We start from the raw sequence: 13,699 nt of genomic DNA, 5'->3' as shown, positions 1-13,699 counted from the left end.
CAGCCCTGGTGAGGCCACATCTGGAGTACTGCGTCCAGTTCTGGGCTCCCCAGTACAAGAGGGATGTGGCACTACTGGAGCAAGTCCAGCAAAGGGCTACAAAGATGATTAGGGGACTGGAACATCTCTCTTATGAGGAAAGGCTGAGAGAGCTTGGCCTGTTTAGCTTGGAGAAGAGAAGGCTGAGAGAAGATCTTATCAATGTGTACAAGTATCTGAAGGGAGGGTGTTAAGAGGATGGAGCCAGACTTTTTTCAGTGGTGCCGAGCGACAGGACGTGAGGCAATGGGCACAAACTGAAACACAAACAGTTCCTTCTGAACATGAGGAAATACTTCTTTACTGTGAGGGTGACGGAGCACTGGAACAGGTTGCCCAGAGAGGTTGTGGAGTCTCCTTCTGTGGAGATATTCAAAACACGCCTGGATGCGATCCCGTGCAACATGCTCTAGGTGACCCTGCTTGAGCAGGGGGGTTGGACTAGATGATCTCCAGAGGTCCCTTCCAACCTCAGCGATTCTGTGATTCTGTGTGACACAGACAGACTTAATTACTTTGAAAATAAATGCCTTTGGTTTTAGGTAGAATGAATTTATACTAAATTTTGAAATCTTATAGAAATTCCAGTGCTCTTTATTGCTAGAAAAGATGATGACAATGCTTGGGACAGATATTAAGAATGGACCCAGTAGCATGCTATAGCTGATTAAGATGGAAGATTGAAAGGGTGTAAACTSAGAGAAACCTCTTTTTAAGAGTATGTAAAACAAACATAATATGGAAATTCTCATAGGGAATATGAGAAGAGTGGCACAGGATGACGAGGATGGCAGCATCTTGTTTATGCCCACACACTGGAAATTAAGGAATAAATCAGATTCAGTAATATTTTATATATATATATTTATACCGAGGATTATCACAGCACAGGCAACATGTACAACATACAGTATTCCTTGAAATGCAGACAAAATTATGGTAAAATATACAATCCCAAATGGGTATGACAACAAATAGGCTCTTGTGAAATACTTGTGACATAGCTTTTTTTTTTTTTTTTTAAAGCTCCATGGTAATACTTTGCCTCACAATAAACTGCATAGCACTGTGTTTAGTCTACTAAATTCAGATGGATAAAAAGGTGATCAGATGACGTCTGCTTTTGACCCTGATTCCATAAAAGTCAAGATACCAAATTTGATCCTTTTACAACTACATTATCTTCTGTTTAGCCACTGTATATATTAATCTGTACAAATTTCTATGATCTTTTATATCTGACAAATAGTCAGTTTCAGTCTGTGTTACTGATTGTAAAAATAATAGGCCACTCTTGCTAATTGCTTTAGCATCATGTTGAATTGCATGAAGGATCAATCTGTCTGACATCAGCACAAGAATGTAAGATGACTGTTTTCTCTATTCCAAGTACAGTGGCAAAGACTGAAAAGAAGGAAGGGTAAATACTCAGAGACATACTATTTATATTTTTTCCTTTCATTAGGCATTATTCTATAGGAAAAAAAATTAGGTGTATAAAAGTTTGACTGTTTCTAGATATTAGTTTAACAAGCCAAGCATTAACAAACGTGATGAGTAGCATCTATGGGCATGATGAACACTTGAACCTGTCAGTTAGAGCCATACTTCTCAGTTGTGGGGAAGGAAGGATTCATCCATCTTTTCCTTGGGAATGTGGACTCCATAAATGAACTATAGGGAAATGAAGATTCTCTTTTCAGGGAAATGCAAAACTACACAGTTTTGGAGCATGTGCTCTTAAGGATTTGGAAGAGGCATCATCTTCCCTAACAGATATATATCTGGCTGGGTATGCAGTGGAAGCGAGATACACTAAGAAAAGGCTATTCAAGCTAATTTAATATTGCTGCCCACTGCCTGTTGGGTATCCCTTGACACTGAATTTTGCCTACAGTTACTGGGTTTTGTTTTCACAATATACTATCCTGCTAAGTAAGTTTATTCCAATTTACTCTTTGTTTATTAGAACATATTTAGATTAGAACATAGATTAAATACAGCAGTTTCTTGTTATAGTACCTTGGAAACTCCACATTCAGGCACATTTGCTCCAGGGTATTACAGGTTGCACTGATAACTACCTTCACAGATCAACATACCTAACACTAAGATATTTAGCAGGTTAAATTGCATTAGTTTACCATAAATTGATTAAATATTCTGGCTAAGAAGATAATAACATTTTGTAAAAGGGTGTCTCATAGCGTGACTGTATTAGAATTTAGTCATTTTGTCAGTGTGTACTTCTCAAGAACTGTGTAAAATGTCTGTGGGGATATCACTAAATATTTTAGGAATAGGAAGAATTCTAGGAAGGACATTTTTCCTCTTCTGGGGTTATGAAAGCATTTGAAAGTACTCTGTATAACAGTCAAGACAGTGTTTATCTTGYGATGGAAATCAACACAGCAGCTCCTATCACTTCTGCTATCCCTTTGAATGTCTCATCTGGATTTTAAGTCTGATGTAATCTTTGTGTCTTGGAAGTCAGTTAAAGCACGGAAAATCTTGCTGCAAGTCTCTCCTCAGCAAAAGCACTGTTCTTGTTTGTTTATAATTTACTGTGCAAAACTCTTCTCCCCAAACTGACAAATAGTATCACAAATAGTCACATGCTGTGAGACGATGACCTCTTAAGTTTTATGCCACAGATTGATTTTAGACATAACTTTATTTAAAAGCAACTTATCCTTGCTCTGCATGCACTGGATGAGAGATCAAGATTCCCTTATTGGCAAGGCTGACTGGAGGCCTTGCATTCTCTGCAACAGGTCACCAAAAAACTAATTCAAACCATGTGGCAATAACCCCTTAAATCTCTCTAGATGGATAACTTGTGATCATCTGATTACTTCTGTAGAACTATGAGACAAAAAGACTATGGAAACAATCACTTGGTCAAAGGTGGTAACTTTCTCAAACTAATCTACTATGATCACCCACAACTGTGTGACCATAAATCCAAATTATATTATCAAATTGTTGTTTCAAAAATACTTTCTCATTCTTCTATATCTTTTCAGGCTGTAAATATATTATATTTATATTATATATATATGTAACTGCAAAAGAGGAATGCAGATCAGCTTATACACACGTAGCAGAAATGGTGAATCCTTCTTGTGAAAGGAAAAACAGTTGTTAGGTCAGTATTTGTAGCAGCATACGCTATTTTTTTCCAGTTCGTAACTCAGCTGGAAGTTGCAGTTTAACTTGATTTCAAACAACCAGTTCAACACTTTAATCCATGACTGACTTATACATAGAGAAAATAATTATATTTAATAACATGTGTTAAATGAGATTTTGGATGCTCTGTAGGTTGGAATATAAACACTCAAGAGAACAATAACCCAGAGGAAAACTGTGGTTTAACTTCTACAATCAGGAACCTCACATCAAAAACTCTGCCCATTGGTCTAATTCAGAAAAAAATGAAAACCCCAAATTAAGAAGAATTTCTTTAAAAGATTATATATTATTTTAAATTAATCTTTGCTCTTTTCTTGTTTTTGACCAGGGCAAGGAAAGAATATCAGCTGCGCTATGAGAAAATACTGTGATAAAGTTTATAGTGCTGTTCTATATGTTTATTGAATAGATATTTTTTCTCTTTTCATTTTAACTGTTTAACTGTTTCATTTTAACTGTTTAACAGTTTTAACTGTTTTCCTTTAATTGTTTATGGCATTACTGGTGAAGCCATACATAGGTCTTTAGTATGTATGTAACAAGGAAATACCAAAAAAACCCCTTCCTATGCCTTTAAAATTTTATTACAAATATTACATAAAATTAAAAAAAAATCCAAGAAACAAAAAATACAAATTCTCCACTCTTTCCACCTTCTATAAGAATAACAAGGTCTATCTGCCCCGTATCTAGCTGAGAATGAAGGTGTGTTTAGCCTATTATCTTGCACCTAAGCAGTGGCCAGTAGCAACTACCTGGAGAAATGTACATACTAGGAAATTCTACTGTGGTATTCTGCCAGCTTCTAGCAGTCTGTATCAAAGGAACTTCTCTATTTAGCAGTGCTGTTGGATTTTTCTTCAACTTATTCTTCTCATTACCAGTATAACTCCCATTGTCTTAGCATCTACTGAATCTAGCAGCAAAGAGTTTCACTGTTAAACTGTGTGTTACATAAAGAATTTCCTCTTTCTGCTTGCTCTGAAGCTGCCAGCTGCTAGTTTCGTTTGATGCCTCCTAGTTCTTGTATTACAAAAGATGGTGAGATATAACTCCCTATTCACCATCTCCATGCCACTCATGACTTTTATAGACCTCTATAAAAACTTAGTGGTCTTTTTTGCTGACTGAAAAATCCTAGTCAATTTAGCCTTATAGAAATCATTCCATACATTTTTACTTTTCCTGTACTTTTACTATACAAGTGACCTGAAATGCACAAGGGATTCAAAAGCATATCATGGATTTCTGTGGTGACATAATGATGTTTTCAGTTTTGTTCTCTACTCACTTCCTAACAATTGTTAACATTCAATTGCTTTGTGCCTGCCACTGAGCTGATGATTTCGTAGAACTGTCTATCATAACTCCAGCATCACTTTTCTAAGTGGTAACAGCTAAGTCAGAGCCCACCACTGTAAATGCAAATTGAGATTTTTTTCTTGATGTGCATTATTTTTATGTCTATCAACAATATATTTTATCTGCTATTTTATTATGACATTTTTCCCAAACCTTGCAATAGAATCTCATTTTTGTTACCATGACTAGATTAGTGACAACAGAAAACTTTGTCACTTAGTAAAGTTCTTTTTTTTCAGTTCATTTCTGAGTATAGGATGCTGTACAGAACTGTCTGAACAAGCTTCCTCCACTGTGAAAACAGACCAGCTTATCTAGATCCCCAAGCAGCTTCATTTCTTTGGAAGCCTTTAGCGAGGACTCTTGTCAAAGCCTTTTGTCATGGTGCTTTAAACCTCCAGCAACTCTGTGCATATTGGAGAATCATATCCTCAGCCATCTTTATATTGTAAAGTTTGGGACTAATTTTGCCTGGCATTCTAAATATAGCTTTATTTCATTTTAAATTATGAATTAATGAAGTTAAACTGTTAGATTCTATAATTTATATTACTGGATTATAAGTATTTACTATGCAAGTTTTAAAAACTATTTTCTGTAAGTTTTATTTTGTACTTAGATATGCTCCTCAAGCTAAATACATTTTCTAAAGCTAACTGAACTTTAGATCTGGATGAATTTTGCACTCTCTCTAGATATAATGCTCTATGCATTAGCTGAAGTCCAAACTCACATTCTGGAAAGTTTTCTTTATGTAGTTGTGCTATGAAACAGCATAATAGCATTTTCCTATCAAAAATGGAAATAACATCATGTATTCACTCTTTTAATGTTTTCTGTGCACAACTGGTCACTGTATCTATCTCAGAAATTGTTGAGAGAGAGAGTGCTTAGAATTTACTTGTCTGCTAAAAATATACAGATAATATATTTTTCCTAAGTGAAAGGATTGGTAAAATCTAGCAAGGCTTGTATATATGTATGTGTTTTTTGAACATCCTTCAAAATTAATATGAAGGAAGGTACTATCATAAAGTAGAAAACTTCCCTACAGGATCTGAAAACAGCAATTTTGTCTTCCTGTTCTTCCCCATCTTCAGCAGGACTCTAGGAGCACAGAGTGCTATAATGCAAGAGGATCATTTGTGGCTCAGAGTAATGGCTGCCAGAGAAGTGTGAAGAATGGGGTCTTTCTCCAAAATGCCAGTCAATGCATCTTCTCCCCCTGCCACCTGACCTCCTTTGAGGGGAGAAGTGCCATGGGGAGATTCCAGCCTACACAGGCAGCTGCAGAAGAACTCCACTTTATGCTCGCCACGTTAATCTCTTCTCCCCTTCCCTGCTCCCCTCACCTGGACTTGCTTCATTTTTCTTTCCATTTAGATAATCCTGTTTTAAGTGACTGGCCCTCCCTTCTCTTCCTCTTGCCACCTGCCCCAAACCAAACACATATAAAGCAACTTGTTTGGTGAGCAGTAAAAAAAAAGAAGTCTGCTTTCCTACGGATTTCTGCCTTTTGTCCTCTAAAACACTCCTCCCACAAAACCCAGCTGTTCCCCTTTCCCCTGTGGCATCATCACCAAGCATGGCCAGTCAAGGAGTATGTATATGCTCTTGGAAAATTCCTGTATTTCTCTGTCCCTTAAAAGCCAAAATCTGCTGATTTTACAGCATTTTTATGACAGTAATTTTTCAAAAACTATTTGCATGATAATGAATTAGACCTTATTTACGTAAATATACTGCAGTATATAGAACCAAATGTTTACCCAAATAATATAGGAGGGTCAAGGACAAAAGTTGTTACATGCATAAAATATATCATTACAACACAAACTAAAGARAGTGCATAACAAATCTAACACAAGTAGCTTTGTTTAACTGGATGTTTTGTAAATAAGTACAGTCTGTAGATAATTATAGAATAGCCTTCTTAAAGATAGAATAACAATGTTTAGGCTAACATTTACTATAAAAGAAAAGTTTTAATATTGAAAAGACTTAGAAAAGGCATTATGAGAACTTACCATCATATTTTTGTAAAGAAAGTTCTATAGAATATCCTTTTCTTCCTGAGCCAAATGAAAGAAATCCTGAAAAAGCTTTATAGAAGTGTTTGTGTGCCATTCCATATGCCACAGTTTAATAGACAGTAACAGGACTGTTTATATCATCATTTTTTCCTCTTTTTTTTTTTAATTTTGCTGTTTGCTAGTTTTCATATGTTCCCTGAAGATTTTTATCTTGCAAATAAAAGAGCTTAATTATTTCTATAATGGAAGGATTAGTGTTCCCATGAGTTGATTCTTTCTGTTTAAAAATCATTGTAGGTATAATAAAATGCAAGTAGTTCATGACCGCTGCAGCTGCTTCACAAATTAGCAGAGTGAAAAACAGGAGAAAAGAAATTCTTAAAAAGAGAGGATTAAAAATAAAACTAAACAAAACTGGTGCCATTAATGAATAGTAGCATTCAGGTCAAGACCACGGAGAATAAATTAATTGAGAAAAGCATAATACAATAGCTGACATCTAAACAACTTTCATGTTTTTGTGGTTTTCAATATACCCTTGCAAGAGAAGTTTAGGGGTATTACATAACAGCCACCAAGAGAATATCTCTCTGCTGCAACTAAAGCACTTTGGATGCTCCTACAAATATATATCATATTTTATTAGATATTGGCAAATTAATTTGGGTTTCTCTTTTCTCATTTACATCAGTGTAGCTATTGACTTCAGAGGAGTTGTCTTATTTACACCTGTGAATGATAGGTCAGTGTCTAGCTCATGATTAGAAAGTTACCCACCTAATTTATGCACCATGAAAACAGTGCGTCCTGGTGCTCTGGTTCTCCTAATAGCTTTACCTACATTTCAAACATGATGGTGGATTAACTTCACAGAAAACAAGAAATCTCCCAGAGCTACTCTCTGAGTTCCCTTGGACAGATGCAGTTACTTGTCTGCTCTACTTGTTCCTGTCTAGAGTATAGGACTTTGCTCTCCAAAAGCTGCAGAGAATGCGCTCACAAGATGTAACTTTTAGTGTGGGGACTGCAAAGTTGTACTTCACTTTCTGAACTGTTTTACATTCTTTGCCTGCTTATATAGGAAGTCTCCTTATGACTCTGAGACTCTCACAGCTTTTAAGCAACTCTTGTGTTTTTTGGAGACTTCATGACTTCCCAGCAGAATTTAAACCAGGTAGGGTAAAGAAGACCTTAAAAGTTCTCCTCCTTTTTCTTACCTTTTAGGAAGAAACATTAAACTGTCCTTTGGAAATGAGTCKATATGTATGATTCAGTGCAATATCACAGCCCAAGGGCCAGCTTGGAAAGGTGCTGTAAGTCATTCAGAGCAGGGAGAGAATACCACTGATATTGAAGCTCTGTATTGATATTACATACATTTGTAAAATGGAAATAGGTGTCTCTATTAGAGTACTAACATTCCAGTCCATTTTGAAAACTCTTTCTTCTGTGACTCACTGTAGTCTTTGATCAGGTTTCATCACTGTTCACTGAACATCTTTGTGTTTACTTACCTATTTGAGGGCTATTTTTTAGTATTTATAATTAAAGTAAATTCAACATGTTATAGAATGAGAGTACTGTCTTGCTGCTTGTGGAAACAATGCTCTGGAATGCTTAATATTGGCTGTCATATGAATATTTAAAACTTTACTTATGGGTGCCATTTTATGTTATACCTAATCCAATTGAACTGTGAGCAGTTACTGAAAGAGGTGATTTTATTCCCACTTTCTCTTGCTCCTGTGTTCCCACCTTTATATTATATTTAGCAGTCAATCACATGCAGAAACAATGGAAAACTGACTTACCAACCACTTCCTGTCTCCCCCCTGCAAAATACTAGTTTTCCATTGGACTAGTAAACAGAAGTGACTCAATCTGTACTTCTAATGCACAACTGTTGAAGGGGGAGAAAATATGTGCTTCCTTTGGTGGAAGTCTCCAGTTGCTTTAGTTTATATACACTGTGCAATCAGGCTTTAAATTAGTAGATAGCTAGTAGGCTTCTGACTCCTACTTAGTTCGTATTTTGTACTATTTTTCTTTAAAAGGAGGAAGGCAATTATAACATCTCAGCTATGTCTTTGTTACTGGCACTTTTAACCTCTCGTGAAACCTGTGTATTATGCTGCATCTTTGCAAAATATTACTGCTGGCATTTGAAGCAATTCCTGATTTATTATTATGTGTCAGTTTAATTAACATGCTGTTTCACTCCCTCTTCCAGATTGTTAATGAAGATGTTAAATAAACAGGACCAAACAGTGATCCCTGCAGAGCTCCACCAGACACCTCCCACCAACCTGATACAGTGCCATTTTTCATTACACTTTATTTGCACTCAGCCAGCCATTTTTTAATCCAAGTGACAGTACTCCATGTCCAAGCCAATTTAAATTAATTTCGCAAGTAAAGATTTTGTAAGACACTACATCAAATATTTTACTCAGACCAGATACATTACACATGCTTTCATCCACTAATTTTCTAAAGCTATCAGAAAAAGCAATCAAGCTTTGAAGATTACTAGTACACCCAGCCAGCTTTTTGCTGGTCCATTCACTTACAAAACCAATCCCGGTGTTATTAAAGAACTGCCACTCCTTTAGCTGATGACTGATTAAAACAATATATTTTTCTAATCCATTACCTTCCCAACATATAATACAGGCCTGATTATTCCTCCTAACTTTTAGGTTAGAGCTATATGGGATGCGGCTTAATGTTCTGATTGACAGATTGTTCTTTCTCTTGAAAAGGACCTCAGTAGCTGAGGTTAGCTTTATCTTGCATATTTCCAGCTGGTAGCTTGTATCACCTGTTATTTCTTCATTCCCAGGACGAAGGCAAGTAGATCCTGTACCACCTCTGTAACTATATTAGTGAAGGAACATTAGACTGGCAGTAGGGGCAAAAAAATACAGTAGAGCAGGACTAATTCTAGCCAAATCAGATTTATTTCTTTTCACAGCCAGAGGAACATGCCAGTCAAAATAAACTTTCTCTCCCTATTTAACACATTCCTTTCCCCTATGTTTCACTGCTTAGTCATGTTATAAATTGTTGTACTTAAGGCTTTTTGCCAGAGTTTTTCTCTTTTGGCATGCCTACTCCCTATTCTTCTGACTCCTTAAATCTGGCCACATTCCTTTAGTACTTATGCCCTTCCTGACAAGCTCTTGGTATGGCACTGAAGTATTGTGTCTGTTTTTCTAGATGTAGTCTGGGACACAGAGAAACTCAGTGACTTATTTCATGTTGCTTGTAAACGCTTTAGTAAAAATGGGGAGGGGGGAGTGTTCAGGAACACTGACTTTTTTCCTCCTAAGCACCTCGCCAACATGCTGACTACTAAGCTGTTCTTTTACAGATTTCCCTACTAAAACACTTTCTTATTCTTGCTAGCATCATTCAAATACAGTTCCTGGCAAGCTCCTTACAACAAAGCAAATTTTGCCTGGGGCTCAGTTCTGCCTCTAGTTTATCTGTAGTACTTTTATTGAAAGGGGTCCAAAAACTGTACTGCCTTGTTTCTCAGAAAGTTTCATACTGCAAATCAGCTTGTTCAGAGCAAAATTTTCAAATTTAAATGTTAAATTTACAAAACTGCTTAATTTTTTGTAGTTCTTTTGAGCTCAGGTCACTGGAATCCTACAATGGGTGCATCTTTTCTTGGGAGTCTTGTTCTTTATTTACTTATTTATTATAATTACTAGTATCATGCATTCAAGTCTTTCAGCTCATAGTGGAATGATTTGATCAGAATACCCAGTGGTTAACTTCTCCTTTGCATGCATTAAGGTAGAAAATGCATTGATTTTCCTTCCAATGATAAGAGAAGCAAAGGTCATAGCTCCCCAAAAATCTAATTTCAGCAAGATTCTTGCATTGCATAAAACACAGTTAATGAGAATAAAAATGTGGTTGGGTGAAGAAATATATCATTGTTGTCTTTGATTCCCCAGTGGAAAGAATAACAAAATAATACAATGATAAAAATATCTTAAAAATCTCGTATTAAGACATAAGCACCACTGTATAATCCTATCATGAGCTAGAATACAAGGAAAGCAGGCTTCATTCTTCCTCTTTATAGTCTTTTATTTAAAATATCCTATCTTTAGATGCTTCCATGCCAATTAGGAGAAGCTGGACAGCCATTTGGGCACTTAGCTTGATATTTAAATGAGGCTGCACTTTGGGGAAGGTGCTGTTTTGTAAAGGCTTCTGTGGTAATGCATTCATGGCTGTGTAGTGAGACTGTCAGAAAAAGAGCAAAGCTTTGTTTCAATCAGTGTCCATAATCCTTAAAAACAAAGAAATTGCTGATTAACTCAATATGATAAGAAATGCCTGGTACCTACAGCAAACTGCATTGATTCCAGTCTCTTTTCTCCCCTGATTCACCTTCTGCAGTGTAATGGTCAAGTGCTTATTCTCATTTTTTCCCCTTCAAGCTCAGACTAAGGGCCTGACTCTCCAAATTGCCACAGGAAAGTGAAGACTTACCTTTGATAACCATCACTTCGAGGGCAGAAGGGCGGTAACTGGGACCTCTCGCACTCCACCCCTACGCGACTGCTACCGCTGGCTTTGGCTCGGTGGTTAAACGCAGACCTGGACGGCCAGCGCCGCGCCGCACCGCGCGCTCCCACCTGTGTGAAGAGGCAGCYACGACTGCGTGGGACGATGCCCCGGGGGCCTTGCCCACCCGCTCCCTCCGCAGCGCCAGCCGCCGGCGCCCAGGCCCTTGTGGCGGCCCAGGCCCCCACGGCAGCGCGGGCACCGGCCCGCAGAAGCTTCTGGTGACAGGGCGGGCAGGGCAGGGCAGGGCAGGGCAGGGCAGGCGGGCTGGGGCCGTGCCCGGCGTGGTGCGGAGCAGTGGAGAGCGCTTTCCTGGCCACCGGGGCAGCTGAGCGGTGCGTTTTGCGGCACGGAGACCATTGAAGGCCCTGGTGCAGAGAGCGAGGCAGAGGGTGAGTTTCTTCTCACACCTTTTATATTATATTGCTCAAAAGAAAATTCTTCCCTTTAGAAAGGGATTTATTGTATCTGAATGGAGGGACATGGTTTTATTGTGGGCTGGGAGAGCTAAAATGAGTTTTGCTCCTTGCATCTCAGTAGCTGATGAAGTGTGCATTCACGTGCCTGGGGTTATAGCTCATCTTAATTGGTGTCATACCTTGTAGATAAGTTTTTGTTTTGTTAACTCCTTCTGAGCCACTCATGCATTATTAACAGGCAACAAATACTGAAAACTATAGCAGTTATTTTACTCCCTAGAAACTATAATGGAAGCTTTTGAAACAGCTTCATCTTCAACGATGTGTTGCAATTTGCACTTGAAGATGAAATAAAAATCCCCATTTCCCACCATAATTGAATTTAGTCTCCAAATTTGGCACAGTAGCTCTTGAGAGGTTAACTGAATTTTCAGATCACCAAACAGAAGACTTAAAATGTTTACTGGAGGTTTGCTCAATTTTCCTCATGTTTCATGGGCTTTGTGAAGTAGTTTAGTCCAGCCCAACACCAAGTGTTTAACAGCTTCCTGACCTTTGAGACACAGAAAACTTTTGAACATTGAGTACTAGCTGCATTAGTGTATTTCTCTTTATTCATCTTGAGCTAGTTGTTTTAACAAATCATTCATAGACATTCAGGTCCAACAGTTGATGTTGTTTTTCTGATGCTGTTGCAGGTAACATTTTGACCAAAAATTAACACATAACTTCCCCCAGCTCCTCTTATTTTTTAAAAAAGATTATTATGATGCTCCATGCAAATCACAGAGTCTAGATAGGCCATTGTCTGCTATTTTAAGGGAGAAAATAGGGTTCTGATGGGATATGTAGGTGGGTGGGAATATAAATTCAGAGGGTGAGCAGGGAAGCTGATGAACTGTGGAGTTTTTGAAGATGCAGGTGTATTAGCAGATAATTAGCAGGTAATGCTGTAGGAAGGAGCATTTCTATTTGCAACTCTTCTTTAAAGAATAAGGATTATGATGTTCTAAAATAGCAAGTAGCTTGAAGTGTTGCTGTTTGACTGTTGGTATTTAACTCTTATAGATCACATTTTACAGTTTTTGTTCGAACTCTTGCAGCTGACTAGAAATTTAATCTAAAAAATGTCAGCAAAAACACACCTCCAGCCAAACTCAAACTCTTACGTTTTTGCATGCTGGAGCTACCTGAAAAAAAGCAAATAATGAAGAAGGGACAAAAATCCGAAGAACTGTCCTCATGGCTAAATATTTCATTATTCTACAGGTGTTTATCTGATCGGTGGTAGGATGGTGACACTGACTTCACACTCTGCCTACTTAGCTTTCCTCTTTCTTCCAGTGAGACAAGATAATGTTTTTTGCCTGATTTTGTATATGCTTGCTATCTGCTATTAGAAATAGCTGTATGCTTAAAGTAGATAGTTCGAGTAGAACCTGTCCAAATCAAGGAACATTTTGCTGGAAAGAATAATCTSTCAGTATCCCTTTCTTTCATCGTGGTGGTCATTTGGAATCAGGTTAGTTTTCTGCCTCTGAAGCACTTTACAGTGCTGTAAAGTCTTTTGTCTAAAGTTCTTGGAGTAACACTGTTAGACTGGAAAAAGGAAAGGTTATTCTTAGCCTTATTAAACGTATGTAATAGGTATCATTGAAGGAAAATCAAGCCAGATATAAACTAGATTGCATTCAGGATGTAACTATTACCTTATCAGAAATTGTCACAATTGTACTTGTTGGAGAAGCGCTTGTTTTTGATTGTGTTTTCCCTGTGTCTTAGAAATGAAGTATTGAATTAATGAGCTTCTCCCCCCCCCTTCTGATTTACAAAAGAAAGTGAGGAAAGAGAAAATGATATTTATGTTGGCAAGAATTTCCTATAGTACTAAAATGCATGTGTGACATGTTAGCTTTTCTATATTTTGTTATACTTGATTTATTGTTTCTAACAAAACTGGTTGCTTATCCAGAATCTTACGGTAACTTTTAGACTCAATCTACTTCCAATGTCTTTTTGAAAGACAGGCTCTGTCATTATGTTCCCAAAGGGATATACCAGCAG

Source organism: Apteryx rowi, unplaced genomic scaffold (assembly GCF_003343035.1).
Source record: "Apteryx rowi isolate R43461 unplaced genomic scaffold, aptRow1 scaffold_59, whole genome shotgun sequence".
NCBI lineage: Eukaryota > Metazoa > Chordata > Aves > Apterygiformes > Apterygidae > Apteryx > Apteryx rowi.
Note: the sequence above shows the minus strand (reverse complement) of the source record.